The sequence below is a fragment of the Bubalus kerabau genome, chromosome 21, assembly GCF_029407905.1.
Source record: "Bubalus kerabau isolate K-KA32 ecotype Philippines breed swamp buffalo chromosome 21, PCC_UOA_SB_1v2, whole genome shotgun sequence".
Classification (NCBI taxonomy): Eukaryota; Metazoa; Chordata; class Mammalia; order Artiodactyla; family Bovidae; genus Bubalus; species Bubalus kerabau.
The window spans coordinates 5,750,626-5,767,128 of NC_073644.1; the positions used below are offsets into that span (position 1 = coordinate 5,750,626).

Sequence of the window (16,503 nt, forward strand, 5' to 3'; positions counted from 1 at the left end):
TCTTGCTGCCTCCCTGTCTCTCCCCCCCGCTCCAGCCCCTTCCTGCGTGGAAACACACGCACATGCACACACTTCATACATGCATGCAGGCTGCACTCACATTGCACACATGCAGAATGGCCCCTGGCTGAGCGTCCAGCTTTGCAGGCACAAGCCCCTCCCTTGGCGCTCGTCCGGAGTAGTTTCTGTTGCAAATGCCCTAAGTTGGAGAGGGCCCCGAGCTGCAGCAGCCGGTTACGTTAGCGAACGTTAGGCACCGAGAGAAATGCCACGGCGGAAGGTAACGCCTGGACTGAGGCGCGGCCTCCCCTGAGAGCGCAGTCCGGGTCCTGGATGGAACCCATGTCCACCGCGGATCGTCACGAGGTCAGCGGAACACTGCCCGAAGCCCGGTGGGCGAGGGCTGTCTCACCCCGCGCCCAGATCTACGTCACCGCGGGCTCCGGGTGGGGGGCTCCGGCTCCCAGAGCCTCCCCCGGCCTCCTCCCCGCCTTCCCCTCCATCTGCCCGCTCCCGCCCCTTCTCCTTCTGCACCACCCCTCCCCCCACCCCATGGAAGCTTTCTGGGGTCAAACTGGAATTTCTATTCCCAGACTTAACTTAGTGCAACTAACTATGGCCCACGGAGAGTAGTTGAGATGAGAAAATGGAGTTTGAAATACAAAAATCACACTGGAACTTTTCAAGGATTTAAGAAAAAAAAAGTTGTATTTTAAAACTGATATCCAGTAGAACGCTAGTTTTGAAGTCTTCCCAGTGGGACCCCATCTTGATCTGCTGTTAATCTGCAGATACTCTGCGCCTGGACTCCCCTAAGCGCCTTTAGCAGGAAGTTAGGTGAAACGCACACCCGGAGCGGTTGGTAAAGCACGCGCGGCTGGGACCACCGGAAGGATATCCGAGTATAAATCTGGATTCGAGGCTTAGCGCTCAGGTGCCCGAGTCGGCTGGAAATGCATCCCCAGCACGCCTGCACGTATGGATGCGTGCTCGTGTGTGTATCCGTGTGTGCGCGTCAACAGCTTCCCCTAACTGGATCTGCGGCAGCGCTGGCCCTCGGGAAGCAGGGGCGACAACTAGCCACTGGGATCGTGATTCAGTGCTATTAGGGGAAGAATTATCTGTGTCTGAGTCATCGCGAGCCTCCAGACTTTCCCCGCAGTGTGGCAGAACTTTGTGCTGATGAGACAATAGTGGAGCGTGTGCGTTTCCTACAGGGCAGACCATTCCGGTGCTGGGGGAAGCCTCGGGCCTGCGCCCAGCTGCTGGGGCCCGGCCCCCTCCCCGCGCAGCGTAGCCCCCGGAGCCCGGCCGGCGCCGGGGTCCCCGCGGGGCGGGCGCGTCCAGGGCGCGCGCGAGCGGCGCGGGGAGGGGGCCGGGCGCGTGGCGGGCCCCGCGCGCCCTCGCGCGTCCCCCGCGCCCGGGCGCAGCTGGCGCGGTCGGTCTAGTGCAGCGCTCGGCTCCGCGCCTCGGGCGCTCGGCTTCACCTTCAGAGGCGCGGGGCGTGCGCGTCCTTCTCCCCTGGCCTCCGCCTCCCCTGCAAGGTAGGGGCTGCGGTGGGGGCGCGGCGGGGCCGGCGGGGGCGGAGGGCGCGGGGACCAGGCCTCGACGTGTGGGGGACCCGGCGTGCGCCGCGGGGGTGGGGGCGCCGGGGAGGGGCTCCGGGGCGCGGGGAGGGCTGCTCGCTTCCTCGGTGGGTAGTTGCTCCGCTCCGCAATTCCGGGAGAGGGAAGATGCAACTTCAGGCGGCCGGGCGAGCGCCGGAGAGGTGGCTTTTACCGCAGTGGAGGGGCGGGGTGGGGGCCGGAGGGGAGCGCGGAGGAGGCGCTGGCTTTGTACACTTCGTCAAAGGCGACGCGGGAGGAGGGGAGCTCGGATGCGCTCTCCATCCATTAGAAGACAAAGAGCAAATTGCCTTACTTTAAAGTAAAACGCTCCGGCTAATGAAGGTGGGTGATGGGGTTGCGGGGCCGGAGGAGCCGCTTCAGTTATTAAGGGTTCGGCGGATGGGGTCGTTGCCTGTGGGCACCGAGCGCGGCTGCCTCGGGGACAGGTTTGCAGGAGGGGCGTCGCTTTGCCTCCCCCTTCCCTGGCTCCCTGCCCGTCAGCTGGGAGCGCAGAAGTGACCCTAATGTTAAAAGAAGTGAGAGCTCTGAAGGGAAGTTGGGGCAGGGGTGGGGGTGGGGGCGAGGGTTCTTGCAATGACTCTGAGGAGCGGTGGGGAGGGGCTCTGGCAAGCGGGGGCTCCTCGGAGATGCACCCAGCCTGCTAAGGGTGGGAGCAGGGGTGGGGATGGTACTGATCGCTATTTACACCCGGGCATACACTAGGAAAGAATACCTGGGGTGTGTGTATTTGGGGAGGGGAGGGTCGAAAAAGCGCCTGGTCTGCCATTTCCAGGGAGAGCTAACCTACTGAAGAGTTACGATCATTATTTAGATTAAACCGCCTCGTCAAGTTTTAAAGAATAAGTTTGAATGAATAAGTTTGTATGAATAAGTTTGGTAAAAGCCAGCCGAGCTGGGTATTTAAAACAGTGGTTCGTGGAGGAGGTTTGGTGTGCGGTGACAATCAGCGGTGGTGGGCTAGGGGGCCGGTGGACCCTGCTATCAGGGACCAGGGAGACTGAGCCTTTTACCCGAAAAATGTGGGTCTGTTCGTCAGCCCCGGTTATTATCGGCGTTAACAAGCTCCCCGCTGCAGACCCGGATCTGACCAGGAGCTTCTGGGTTCTGTGTCTGTATCCTACTCATTCCGCTGGGCTTATTGATAAAGAAGTAATTGGTCTCCGGGTGTGCAGAGATCAACTTGCTCAGCCCTCTTTTTAAAATATATTCATCCTGTGCCTTATTTAATCCAGATGCACAAAAAGCCATTTGCTGCTGCATTGTTGGTTTACATTTTTTGAAAAGGCGACTGGTGTAACCTGTGGAATTTGAAATGCAAATAAAAGCTCGTGGGAGTTGAGGCAGAACAAATCAGCATTTATAAAGTGAAAAAGATTTAATGTCTCTGAAATCATTGCGGAGGAAAAAAAAAAAACTGGAGAGGGGGAGTGCTTTTTCAGGGAGTGAATTGTGACGTCAGGTCTTTTTGGAAAAGATGTTATTTTTAAGGTCTGAAACCCGGGTATGTAAAGTGCTTACAGGAAAAACAGATTACAAGATTAACATCTGTTAACATGATCGTTTATCTCCAGCCAAAAATAGGTCAGTTCTTTCTTAAGGAAACACTATGACTGGCGCATGCTTAAATAATAAAATTAAAATAATGAATTCATAAACTAGGACCGGCGATGGTAATACTCTGACCTGTGAAGAACATTTTTTAATTTCGAGATCAGTGAAAGGTCAAAGTTCCTTTTGGGTGTTGAGGACAACTTCACCCCGCGTCCACTACCCGCCCCCCCACCCATGACCCCTCCTTTTCACAGCTAGCTTCCTCTCCGCCCCCACCCCGATTGCTAATTTTCCCTTTCATCCATTGTGGAAGTATAAAATATATTTAAATGGATATTGTCTGACGCCCCCGTAGTTAAAGAAGGCAAACTCTCGGCGCAGATGGCTAACTTTCAGAGCTCTGCTGTTGTTTTACCAATAAATGAAACGGTAGGGAGGGGGGGATGAAAAGGAAACAGCCTTGCAAAGTCTCCCTGCCCCCTGGGTGTGAGTGACGGCTCTCCTGGCCAATCCGCAGCGGCTTTCTCCATCCCGGAGGTAATTTGGGGTGTGAGTGTGTACGCGCGCGCGCGTGCATGCGCCCATGTGTCTGCACACTGTTAAGTCCGACCATCCCCGCGCATCCGCAGGCTCCGGATTTGCACAGTTGTGAGCTGTAGACGTGGACACGCTTTTTTCCGAGTCTGTGCAGCTAGGTAGGCACGCAGCAGTCTCTCCTCTGAGTGTCTTCCTGTAAAGAAGGAGCATCAGAGGTGCTTTCGGATTCAGGGCGAAACCTGCAGAAGGGGAAGCCAAGGAGTGATGTGATTGTGCTTCTCAGAGATTATCGAAATGTGTGGTTTCTCCCGTCTCGTTCCCACGCGACAGATGCGCCCCGCTTCTTGGGGTTAGAGTGTTGGAGCCCACTCGCCCGGCGCTAAGCGTAGCGAAATCGGGAATTGTTGAAACTGGTGTTCACTGTGAAAGTGAAGGGCAGCGTGTACCTTCCAACTTCAGATTTTTTTTTCCTCTATGGCAGTTGATACTCCGTCCGTGGCAGAGCCTAGAATGTGATCAGTTCACGGTCAGGGAAAGTTCAGCTGCCCACCCGACTTACGAACACGCAGCGCTGGCAGTGCGCTCGCGCACAATGCGCACATTCACGCGCGGAGAGCGTCCCGGGCCGCTCCGCGTTTCCTGCGGTTTAGCCCGGCACCCACTTTCCTCGGAATATGAGTGGTGGTGGCGTGTGGAAGTGTGCGGGCCGGACTGGCCACGCAGCATCTGCTCAGTGTTGGAGCCGCGGCGCCGCTTCGCCCCGGGGCGGACGGCGGTGCTGCGGGGAACGGGTTAAGGCCCCACTCGTGCCCCCTCCTTCCTGGAGACCTTCCCTGGGAGGGACCTACGCCCCGGCCTCGTCCACGCGCGGTGTATCCGGCTGCGGGGCCGCGCAGCGGTCACCCGGACGGTCCATGGGCGATCCCGGGCGACAAGATCCTAACTGGGCGACGAGGTGGTGTCCAGCCCCGCACCCACCGCCCAGGCCGTTCCCGACCCCTAATCCGAGTAAGACTCGGTCCTCCCCCCCGCCCCCCATCTCTGTGAGCTCGCGGATGGAGGAATGGGTAGCAGGGGGAGGTGTCGCTGGATTAAATCATTCCTGTTTCTGCTCCTCCGGGGGTGCGGCGCGGGGCCCGGGGCGCCGGGGGGCGCGGGGGCCGGGCAGGGGCGGGGGCGCTTACCTGCCCGCCCCGGGGGCGGGGGCGGCGGCCGCGCGCGGCCTGGCTCACTGGGGGAGGGCCGGGGGCGGGGCGGGCGGGGCGGGGAGGGGGGAGGGCCCGGCCTGCGCCCCCGCCCCCCGGCGCCCGCCCCCCGCCCCCGTCATGTGGAGCGGACGTCACACGCCTGCACTGTAACCCAAGAAGTGAAAGAGACGGGGACCCACGGCCCAACTTCGCACCGTAACAAAGGCGGGGGTCCGTGCGGGCCGGAGGGGGTCTAGCTGGGGAGGGATCGGGCTCGCCGGAGCGAGTGGGGGATGGAGCTGGGGGTGGGGCCGCCCTGGGGGGAGATGTTGGGGGGGGGTGCTTGGAAGGGGCGTGAGGGCCTGGTCTGGGAGTGGGGTCCTGGCTGGGGCCGGGGGAGCGGGGACCCGGGCAGGGGTCCACGGGGAACGGGGCAGTGAGGGCCGGGGCGGGAGTCCATGCGGAACGGGGCAGTGGGGGCCGGGGCGGGGGTCCGCGCGGAACGGGGAAGTGGGGGCCGGGGCGGGGGTCTGCGGGTGATGGGGCGGTGGGGGCCCGGGCTGGGGTCTGCGGGGGTCCATGGCCCGGCGGGGATGTGCGCGGCGGCGCGGACCGCGCTCCAGGGGCCCCGGCGCCGCCAAGGCCAGGTAATTGGTTTCTATTTTAAACTTCACTTTGTCCTGGCGGAGGTGGGGCGGTGGGAAAGGCGTGGCCCCCGGGCGATTACATAAGGGTACGTACCTGATCCGGTCCGGGCGGCTTTGGGCGCGAGGGGCTGGTGGGCACCGGGCCCGGGCGTCCCGGTGCGGGGCTGCAGGGCGTGGAGTTGCTGCGCCCTGCCCGTGGGTCCTGGTACGTGTCGGCCGTGGGGGCCCAGGTGCACCCCACGCTGGGACTGAAAGCCCCGGGGGCTGGGGGCTGGGCCTGCCGGAGGGGTCCACCGCGTAACAAAGGGCAGGGCTGCGGGACCCTGGGCCGCGCGCGGCGCTGACCTAACGGCAAGTCACAAAAGTCTCAATTAAGCGTGCAACAGAAAGGCATTTCCCCCGTGAACCTGCCCTTATTCTCCAGTCTTGATTAAAGATGATTTAAACATTGAGGTGCTCCAACCCGGTGGCTGTGTGAGACATACCATTAAAGGACTGACTGGAGGAGAATCTAGGGTGGTTATTCTCCCAACAGGATCTTCTCCGGATTATTTTTCCTGCCTCCCTATTAATACGATTGGAGTATTTTGGTTGAGGAATGTAAGTGCTACTTTAGGGAACTCGGCATGCCTGCTATTCGGTAGGATCTTTCTGCTGCTGCGCAAAAAAGAGCTGATTTTATCATTTGTTTGTTCCTTCATTTTCTCTGGCATTCTTTGATTGTGGCGTCAAAATAGCTGTGTATTTATATTTACACAGACCGGCCGGAATTAAGTGCCCCGCAAGCCACTGCTGCGCAACTTTCCCTGTGTGTGAAGTGGGAGGGGCGGAGCTGGCCCGGGTCTGAGGGCTCCGGTTGCGGAGAGGGACAGACAGTTCCTTGAGAGCAACTCCCAGCTCCCTTGAATGGGCCCTGGGAGACCCTGAGTTCTGAGCCAGACTCCAGTATTTTGGTAATGGAATTCGAAGTTTGATGTGTTAAGATACAAATATATCATGTCTGATATTTTTCTTGGTTCATTAGTAGGGCTTTGTTTTAACTTGCCAATTTGAATATAATGAAACGCTTAAACCACAGTAACATTAAAAAAAAAAAAATCCCAAGGGATGTGCCCTCAAACTCACAAAGAATGGGGGAAGTCTCTAAAATGAAACAGAACAGTCAAGGAGCCTATTTGGTAGGTAAAGGAGAGGAGTGCTGCTTCGTTTTATTTCTAAAAGCTGTTGTTTGTCAGAACAGTCTTTCCCAATGGCTTAATATACTGAAACTTACTCAATCAAGAACTTTTAACGTTTGGATGTGTAATCGATATTAGTCACTGATGACCCAAGAGTAGTTTTCATCACCAGTCTTAATCCCATTGTTAATTTGTAAAGGACCTTTAAAGTTGACTAATTTAGAGATTAAAGTTTTCTAGGTCTCTGAAGTCCCACATGTCTAACTTTGTAACATGTCCACAGACCAACCCAGGGTAAATTAAATGGGTGATGTTTGTGAAAACAGGTCGATGCTGAAATTGCCTTGTCTCCACTTCCATGAATTAAACTTTAACTTTACTTACCTTACCTGCTCCTACTTGAAGATATCTGAGTCTTATAGGTGGAGCATTTGGTGTGGAGATTAAGTTTAGCAACAATTATGGAGAAAAGAAAAGGAGACTTCTTGAAAGAAGAACTCAGAGTGGGGTAAGCTCTAACAGATGGTTTTCAGCCTTACTAAATAGGGAAAAATGATAATGTGACCTAGGAATTTAAGGAGAGTTTAGTCATGGATAGTTCTTGAAAAACCAGTACTTGGTTTATTGGGTCATTGTGGATTTTTCTTTATTCATTTTCTAGGATACGTATTGGTCTTATTCATAAGTTACCAGATCGGCTCTTTTATAAAGAATTTTGTGAGAATGCCTGTAAGTCTGGCCAGAGATTGTGTTTAGAGTTTCAGCTGCATTATACCTTAATGGCATAGAAATAGGAAACTGAAATAGAAGCCGATTCCGTTCAGTGGGAAGGAGCTTGTCCAGCCGTGTCTGCTTTCATTTGTTAATATGTTTGTTGTCAACATTTAGGATACTACACTCTTGGTTTTTATTCCATTTTCAACATTGGTGTTAGTTATATCGTTAAAAGTGGTATTTTGCTTATAATGTCGTTAGAGTTCTAACTGAATAAAGCAACTCTGTTGTGCAGGAAACATAACTTTTTCACTGGTGTTTGATGGCCACATTTAGCTGGAGACAGCTAAAAAATTTTCTCAGTAACAGGCATAGATTTTGGCAGAAGGAATAGAACTAATGAAGAAAGCAGAAGAAAGTGAAAAGATTTTGATCAGATATATGCAGTCATAAATATTTGAACGTAGAAGTAGCATTCCTTCTTCAAAAGGGGATACTGTAGGTGCTGTGAATGTTTCTACATCCTAGCTCTTGGATGGAGTTATTCTGACACAATTCTTTAAAAAATGCATCCCTTTGCTTTCCTAAGCCCTCCCCCTCAGAAGTTCTAGAAGATGTGGGAAGCATTTCTTTAACTCTCTTCTTGCTGAGAGCTGTTGGGAGATACTAGTGGTTCCCTGTGCCGCCCTGGCCGTCTGCGCTGTGCTCCTCTCGGGGTGCTCACAGCGGAGCTGGCACCCAGCACGTGGACCTGGCTTGGCTTGCTTAGCACTGGGCACCTTTCATCTTCTTCTCCAGAATTCTGAATGTCTAAATAGGAAAAACTCATTGCATCACCGTCGTTAGCTCCCAGATCCTTACTCTCTTGGTAGGAAACCACATCTCACTTGGCTTTGCATCTTTCAAGTGAATAGCAGCGTCAGGATGTGGCTTCCTTCTGCAGTCTGATCGGAAAATGCAGAGACCGGCTAGCAGGATGGAGCTTTGGGATGGCAGATGTGAATGTGGGGTGTGCGTGTGCGTCCCTGGGCACCTGGAGTTTGGGTACCAGCAATTTTTTGACTGGTCGCTGGGTTTGGCGCTCACTGGTGGTGTGAGTCACTCGTGAGACTGTGGCCCTTTTCTCCTTCCGGTCTCCTCCTTGGGGATGTCACCCCTGACCTTTTCCAGCTGATGGCCAGCAGTATGTTGGCAGAGGTCTGTTTGGGATTAAATGAGCCTTGGGACCATGAGAGTGACAGCATTTTTCAGATTCAAGCCTTGGTGTCTCTTCTGTCTGCCTCCAGGAACAAGTGAATTTGGGGAGGGGGGAGGGGGGACTTTTCTCTTTGATGGAGGGGTGACCCTTGCCCTGAGTGAGATTCGCTCCCCACCAGAGTGAGTGTGGGGGCACTGATTTATAGGAGGGCATCCTCTTTATTTTTGGACTCCAGCTATGAATAACTTGCAGTTTACAGAAATGCTGGCAAATTGTCACAAGCCTGTATTAAGAGAGGAATCCTATCAAATGTTTATTTATGAAGAATTTCTTAATAAAACTAACCTTATGGGAAGAATAAGGAAAAAGTTTCACTATAAATTTGAAATGTCTTACCCAGTTCTTTAGAAAGCATCTTTATTTTAAAATTAATTTTCTTCAGGAGAGAGCTGTTTTAGGGTCTCCACTTAAATAGCTATGGGAGGAGTATGCACGCAGGCCCCATAAATGCATTACTTGTAAGTGCGAGTTACACTCTCTGCCAAGGTGTACCAAGTGTGTTTCAGACAGACTGGTCAGAATGAGCAGTTGCAACTGCCTGTTTGGTGTATTCCTCATCCCTCGCATCTGGCTACCTGTGATTTGGGCAGCTGCAGATTCTCTTTCCAGAGCTAATGCTGGTTGTCATGTTTATGTCCAGAATGAACTGTTTTCCAGCAGCATATATCGGAATGGTAACAAAGTGTAATTTTTGTGGCTCTCGACATCCCTTAAAAGTAGTTTTCCAAAAAAGAGCTGGTGTTTAGTCTTCGATTCAAATGGCACTGAGAATCACAAAGCAGAAGTAATTAGAAATGCAACTCTTTTTGGAACCCAAACATGTAAATACGTGTAAAATGATGAGTCAAGCACCACCGCAGAGTGTCGAAAAAATCAATTCAAAAAGCAGCTCCATTGGGTGTAGGTAGATTTTCTGTGTATTTCAAATATGTGTTCATTCTGGTAGGTTTTCTTTTTCTTTCTGTTCTGTTGTGGTTGATGATGTTTTGCAGTCAGGAATTTGATCCAGTTGTTACATTCTGAAAACAGACTTTAAGAAATAGGTATTACATGTGACCTGAAGTTCAGACACTTCCTCAACGGAGGGTTGAAAGGAGGAGACCTAATGTGTTTCCTTCAGGAGGAAAGTAAGCTGGCGCTCTCTTCCTCCAGAACCAGGTAGGCTGCCTCTCACCATTGCTGGCACCGGAGACTGCTGTTGTCAGCTCAGCCCTCCGTGCAGCTGTCTTGCTCTTTTCTTGCTCACTCAGGAGATGGGGAGCGTAGGCTAACGTGGTGTTAGCTTTCACGACATAGTTGAAGGGAGACTGAAAAATTGAGGTTCTCTGGTAAAACGCTAGTTTTTTCTTAGGCACTTGGAATTAAAAAAGAAACCCTTTCCCAGCATTATTTGATCTTCACTCGAAAAACCCTCCCTCTCCAACTCTTCCCATGTGAAAGGAAGGATATTTGTTTAGGAATTTTTGTCCTTTGTCTCAGAGAAGGGCAACATGTGCCTGTGTTTGCCATATGGCACTGTTTAACCTATGTTGCTCGGACTGACTGGGGCTGCGTGAGGCGCTGATTCCTTTCAACATTCCAGAATGTTCTTTGAAAGTTGGGACAGTGAAGGATGCATCCAGAGCTGTGCTGAGAGGCCGTTCCTGGCTTCCGCAGCTTCTTGTTTGGTTGGTATTTGAGGGCTGTGAGCAAGTGTCGCTTTTCTTTTTTTCCCCTGAAATAATGTTTGTGGGAAAAGAGTTTGACATTAAATGTTGGCTGATTGTGTGGATTCAGGAAGACACACAGCCCCATGTGAGTAGTTAAAACTTCTGCTGGTTATAAATGGGCTGAAAGTTGGGCTGGTGAGACAGGATTTCCACTGTGTAGTTCCTAATTATTTTGGTGACTTTAACCTAGAGCTAAAAAATATGTGTTATTTTCCTTCTTAAAAAATTAGATTTTTATTATTATTTTTTTTGATGGATGGATGAACCCTTGAACAGATGGGTGATCCTAATTTATAGTTTAAACTTTTGTGGCTGCTTTTGTTCTGGGATTATCTAAAGGCAAGTCTGTGATGTTTTCACTGAAGAATTTGTTTTATTTACACATGTTATTTGGAATGTTTAGATAGACATGTATGTGATCACAAGCTTCTCTGTTACATGCTGCATCTCTGGAATGGATGGATGTGGGCATGGATGAAGAGTCTGCCTCCAATATTTTGGGGGGGATGTTTTTATTAAGATGTAATTGACATTTAACATTGTATGAGTTTAAGGTATGCGATATTTTGGCTTGATATTTATTTAATTGAAGTATGGTTTACAATACACATAGGTATCAGGTCTATAACATAGTAATTGGATATTTTTATGGATTATACTCCACATAAAGTTATTATAAAATACTGACTACAGTCCCTGTGCTGTGCATTATGTCCTTACGTCTTGTTTGTCTTCTGCCTATGTAGAGGTACCTTTTACCTCTTGGTCCCCTTCGCCTATCTTGCCCGTCCCCCACTCCGCTTGCCCAGAAACTACTAGGTTGTTGACTGTAACTGTGAGTTGGTTTCAGTTCTTATTTATTTACTTTCGGAGAAGGCAATGGCACCCCACTCCAGTACTCTTGCTTGGAAAATCCCATGGACGGAGGAGCCTGTTAGGCTGCAGTCCATGGGGTCGCTAAGAGTTGGACACGACTGAGCGACTTCACTTTCACTTTTCCCTTTCATGCATTGGAGAAGGAAATGGCAGCCCACTCCAGTGTTCTTGCCTGAAGAATCCCAGGGATGGGGGAGCCTGGTGGGCTGCTGTCTATGGGGTCGCACAGAGTCGGACACGACTGAAGTGACTTAGCATAGCACTATTTACTTTTAGTTGGGGGGTGGTTACTTCACAGTGTTGTGTTGGTTTCTGCCATACATCAGCAGGAATCAGCCATTGGTCTACACATGGCCTCCTTCTTTTGACTCTCCCTCCCACCCTCCACCCCATCCCACCCCTCCGGGCCATCACCGAGCCCCGGGTTGAGCTCCCTGTGCTATACAGCGCCTTCCCACTAACTGTTTCACATGTGTAATGTGTGTTTCAGTGCTACTCTGCCTGTTTTTAAGGTCCCGTATGGCTGCAGAGCTCCTGGGTCTCTAGACCGTTTCTTGCTGAGTCAGCCTCCGCAGCTTTAATCATGCTGAGTTCCCCGTTTTAAGAAAAGAAGTGAACACATTACCTTCATCCATGTGTGCGTTGCCTGTAAAGTGCACGTGGGCACGTGAGGATGGGAGGGTAGTGCTGGGCACCACTCAGGGAGTCAGACGGATGAGAATCACGCAGGTGGGCACGTGAGGATGGGGCTGGGGTGGGCCGGGTACTGCTCAGGGAGTCTGAGCGATGTGAACGGTGCAGGTGGGCACGTGAGGATGGAAGGCGGGGCCAGGTACCGCTCAGGGAGTCTGAGTGATGTGAACTAAGGCCACTTTGCCTGACACATAATTCCTACTGACACCATCAGTGACCCAGGGAGATTTCTGTGCCAGTTTGAGAAAATATCATCATTCACATTGGTAATCATAGTCCCAGCAGATTTAGACTCATCACTCCAAGGCTTTCTGTGTCTTTAGCGTGACCATTAGCATAATGGTGATAATTTGTTCCTTTGACTCACACTGAGCGTAATTGAAATCAGTGTTATTGTGATGAGCATAGCACAGCCCAGGTGCTCAAGTGGCTTCCTTAGCTCAGAAACGGCTTTTTATGCTTTAAAACAAGAGGCAAGGATAATGATCTCATTCCAAAAAACAAAAAACAGAACTCTAAGTAAATAACTGAATTCCTAATGTAAAAATACTTGCCATAGCAACGTAAACTTGGGACAATTCTGTAGAGTCATAGGATTAGTGGTTTAGTGGTAGGATTAAAATTGGCCTCAGTAAATTACCCTGGTGACAGAAAAGCAGAGTCTGTTAATGGTTTTACAGGAAGATTGGCTTATCAGTTATTTTCTAGGTTGACGAAAGATTATGGGCTGCTTAAAATTTGAACTTGACAAAGGACGGTTAATTTTCCTAACAGCTATTATACACTTGAAAGTATCTGTAGGGACTGGTTAAAAAAAGAAGATACTGCAGTTAGAATTTGGGATTTATTTTGTGCATGTGGGTGTCGGTTGATGGACGGTCCAGTGTTTGTTTAGCTACGAATGTTCAGGGCTGTTGAGAGAGTGTATTTCAGCCAGCGGTTAAATGAGGTCTTCCCAGTGTCCATGGAAATAGTAGACTATTTTGGAAAGTGCGTGAGCTCTTTGGGGCCACAAAGGCACCATTTAGACGAGCACTGAGCTGCACGTCGTGGCCCAGGCAGGCTACGGTGGCCCACTGCTGCCCAGGGCGCTTGTTACCTCTGCGGGGTTTTCAGTTGATTGTATAGAATGACCGTGAAAGGAAACACTTACTTCCCTGGTTATTTACCTTTCTTTGTGCATTGATGTTATTTCTGTTTGGGCTTGTTTAAAAGGGTTCATATGGAGAGTTATACTTATGTCACTGGCCGGCGGCTTAGGGATGCTTTGGGGTGAATTGGACTTTTTACAGGTCCTGAAACACAGAAGGATTCAGTGACCCAGCGAGGCCACGGTGACGGAGTCGAGCTCACACCCAGGGCTCCTGAGTCGCAGTCTTGTGCCCCCACCCCCGATCACCACCCCCCCTGCCGATGCGCGAAGCAAGGTTGCAGCTTGTTGAGAAAGCTCAGGGCTGATCGGACCTCTGAACTCTGCGAGTGTAGACCCAGCAGGCAGGTTCTTTACCACTAGCGCCACCTGGGAAGTAAGGTGTAAATGAAAGTCAAGAACCAGGAAGTGAAATAATAGGTCCTGATGAGGGGATAGTAGGATTTCGCATCCAGCTCATCGTGTTCCCTCCAGCGGATTTACTTGAACTGAAATGTAGAATCTGAGTCTTCTGGCCACTAAAAGTGAGTGAAATAGGGCTATTGATATGTTGACTAGATGATGAGGACAGAACTCACGAGCTCTTCCGTGAAGGAGGAGGGTTTTGTCCTCTAAGTTTATATGTTGGGCTTTTTTGCACAGGCCTTGTGTTTTCCCATAGCTGACCTTCAGCGGTGCTCTTGGAGAGAGTCTGGTGGCTTGCAAAGGGGGTTCCTTGGAGCTCCCCTGGAGCAAGGGTGTCAGAATACAGCATCCCGAGTTGAGAGCTGTTTTTTGAGTCCCCATGACAACATGATCCCAGGTATTGAGCACTACAGTTTATCGTTGTAAATTGAGTTTTTATCTTTAAGGGCCTAACACAGACTTGAATCGAATTGAGCGACCACCTGAATAACCGGCCCCCCCCAAGCAAATAGCTCATAAATGTTCTATCAAGGCTCATTCCTTTTTATGAACATTGGTTCCACGCCTGCCACGTTCTGTGTGTTGTTTGGTATTCGTCACAGTTGGGAGAGAGGAGCTCATTCTAGCCCCTTGCCCCCAGGAGGATGCTGAGACCCTCGTGGTTAAGGAACTTGGGTCGTCTGAGCAGACCAGATTGTGGGTGGTCACCTGGAGTCTGACCCTCCTCATGCTTGCTGAAACCTAACTTTGAGTCTTGGTCTGAGCCCCCTGGAGTTGTGTCTCTCTGTGGAGATCACGTCGTGGAAGGCCAGTGTCCCTCCTCTGGGCCTCTGTTCGAAGTGGCCTGGGTGACCAATGCGTCACCGGGGGGACTGGGAGCCAGGGTCAGGGTGCCCTCAGCGGGGACCGGCCCCCGAGCAGGCGGGCCTTGTGCAGTGTGTGGCTGTGTCTTATGTGAAGATGAGCAGAAGGAGGAATTTACAGGGTGGTCTGGGGATTTGAAGCGAGGAGACCCCTGCGTCAGCGTCCAGTCATCCATCCAGCCAGGGGTCCCAGCCCCTCTCCTTCAGGTTGGCTTGCGGAGCCTGCACCAAAGCCCAGGAGGGCCCGATCTTGGGAAGCCAGGTCCTTGTTGGGCAGGGGTCAGCAGCCTTTTTCTGTGAAGGGCCGGATAGTAAACATTTGGGGCTTTGTGGGCCAGAATTGCTCTGCAGGGGCTCATTCTGTCTGCCTTGTAGCAGTCAGAGAAGCAGTCACAGACAGCGTATCGGTGAATAAACAAGCTCTGTGGATACTGAAACTTGATTTCATGTCATTTCACATGTCATAAAATGCTATTCTCTCTTTGATTTTTACCCCAGCCACTGTCCTCAGCTCATACACAAGCTGCACAAAAACAGGTGGCTGGCAAGCTGACTGGCCCCAGTGGGCTGACCATCCTGCTAGGCCGTGCTGCTTGGTAGTAGAACATTTCAGTTTTGATTTTCTAGTTACCCCGTGCAAAAAGGGTAAAGAAATGGTAAAATTAATGATATGGTTTATTTAACCTGGGAGATCCAAAATGTTCCTTGAACACGTAATGACGTAAAAGTTACTACTGAGATGTTCTTGGCTCTCTGTCTCGCTCTGAGCTGTGGAAATCCCCGTGGATCTTACACTCAGAGCTCAGCCCGACGTGGCCTTGCCCCATTTGGCCCCTGTGGGGCTGGAACAGCTGTGGGGCTGGAGATGCTGTCGGGGGTGGGAGCCGGAGCTGAGATTCATCAGGGACTTGCACTCCCCCAGTTCAGCTGTTGGTAGACAAGGATTCTAAGGGGCGGTGCAGGACACTTTGGAAATATCTCAGATATTTCCAGAATCAGAGGAGCATAATTAAGGGATAAAAGTTCCCTTCTACCATTCTCAAGGTCTGTGCAGGAGCAGTGTGTGTGGGGTGCTGGGAAGGGCAGCTGAAGGAGGCACTGGGGTGTCCAGCAGCCCGAGGCTGACCCCGCCTCGTGTCTGTCCTCCGGAGAGTCCCTGGTAAATCGGCCCAGCACCCTCGGAAGCAGGAGCCGGCCTGTCCAGATATTCCTCTGGATTCCTGCAGCTGGGCCCCTGCCTCTGATGTAGCATCCGGTAACTCAGGTGTGTTAATCCTGGATTATAGGCGTGTGGGAAGCAGTTGTAGTGCAAGATGCAGCCTCTGGCTTCCTGTCTCATATCCAGTCGTGTTGACTTCTGGCCGGTTGTGAAGCCCATGTGCCTTAACTTGTTCATCTGTGAAATGGGGTCAGACGCTGGCCTCCCCCGAGGGCCCGCAGAGCACAGTGTGCGGTGCACCAAAAAGAAAGGGAGCCCGAGAGCAGACTGAACTGCAGATGAAGGCCACTCAAGAATTTCAGAACACAGAAGGAAAGTTGTGATGGTTCCGGTTTATTCTGTCTCATCTAGTGGTAATTTTATATGTAGCATGTAAAAATATAAACTTTACATCCAGCATAAAAGGCATTTAATTCTTCCTACTTTTTGCACAGTAAAAAAAAAGTCTGTTTATTTTACAAGCAGGTGAGACTTGTGGTCTAATTCAGTTAGATAGATGTTCTTTATATTCAGCATATGTGTGTGCTCAGTTGCTCAGTTGCATCTGACTCTTTGTGACTCCATGGATTGTAGCCCGTTAGACTCCTCTGTCCCTGGGATTCTCCGGGCAAGAATACTGGAGCGGGTAACCATGCCCTCCTCCAGGGGATCTTCCAGACCCAGGGATTGAACCTGGGTCTCCTGCAGGTGGATTCTTGATTGCTGAGCCACCAGGAAAGCCCTCCCTGGGAAGCCTATTAAGGCTTAAATCCTAATTCGCCTCATTTTTGTTTTATTAACCTCACAATACAGAGAGCGACTGTATAAAATATAGAAACTGTCTAGTTTGCCTGGGGGCTTCAGGCGAGCCTGGAGTGTAAACCCCAGGCAGAGTTCACTGATAATGTT

General features: G+C 51.3%; 1 protein-coding gene across 3 annotated transcripts in view; it reads left to right on the forward strand.

Annotated features, from left to right (window-relative positions):
- Positions 1-1,486: 1,486 nt before the first annotated feature.
- ZNF516 (zinc finger protein 516) overlaps positions 1,487-16,503 on the forward strand; it is a 100,611-nt gene continuing 85,594 nt past the window's right edge. For 2 of the 3 annotated variants that reach the window (XM_055559010.1, XM_055559012.1), the window contains exon 1: positions 5,077-5,134. The gene's annotated coding sequence lies outside the window, so the exon portion shown is untranslated. Of the gene's footprint in view, positions 1,545-5,076; positions 5,135-16,503 lie in introns of those variants that run through there. The other variant, XM_055559011.1, reaches the window with a different exon arrangement.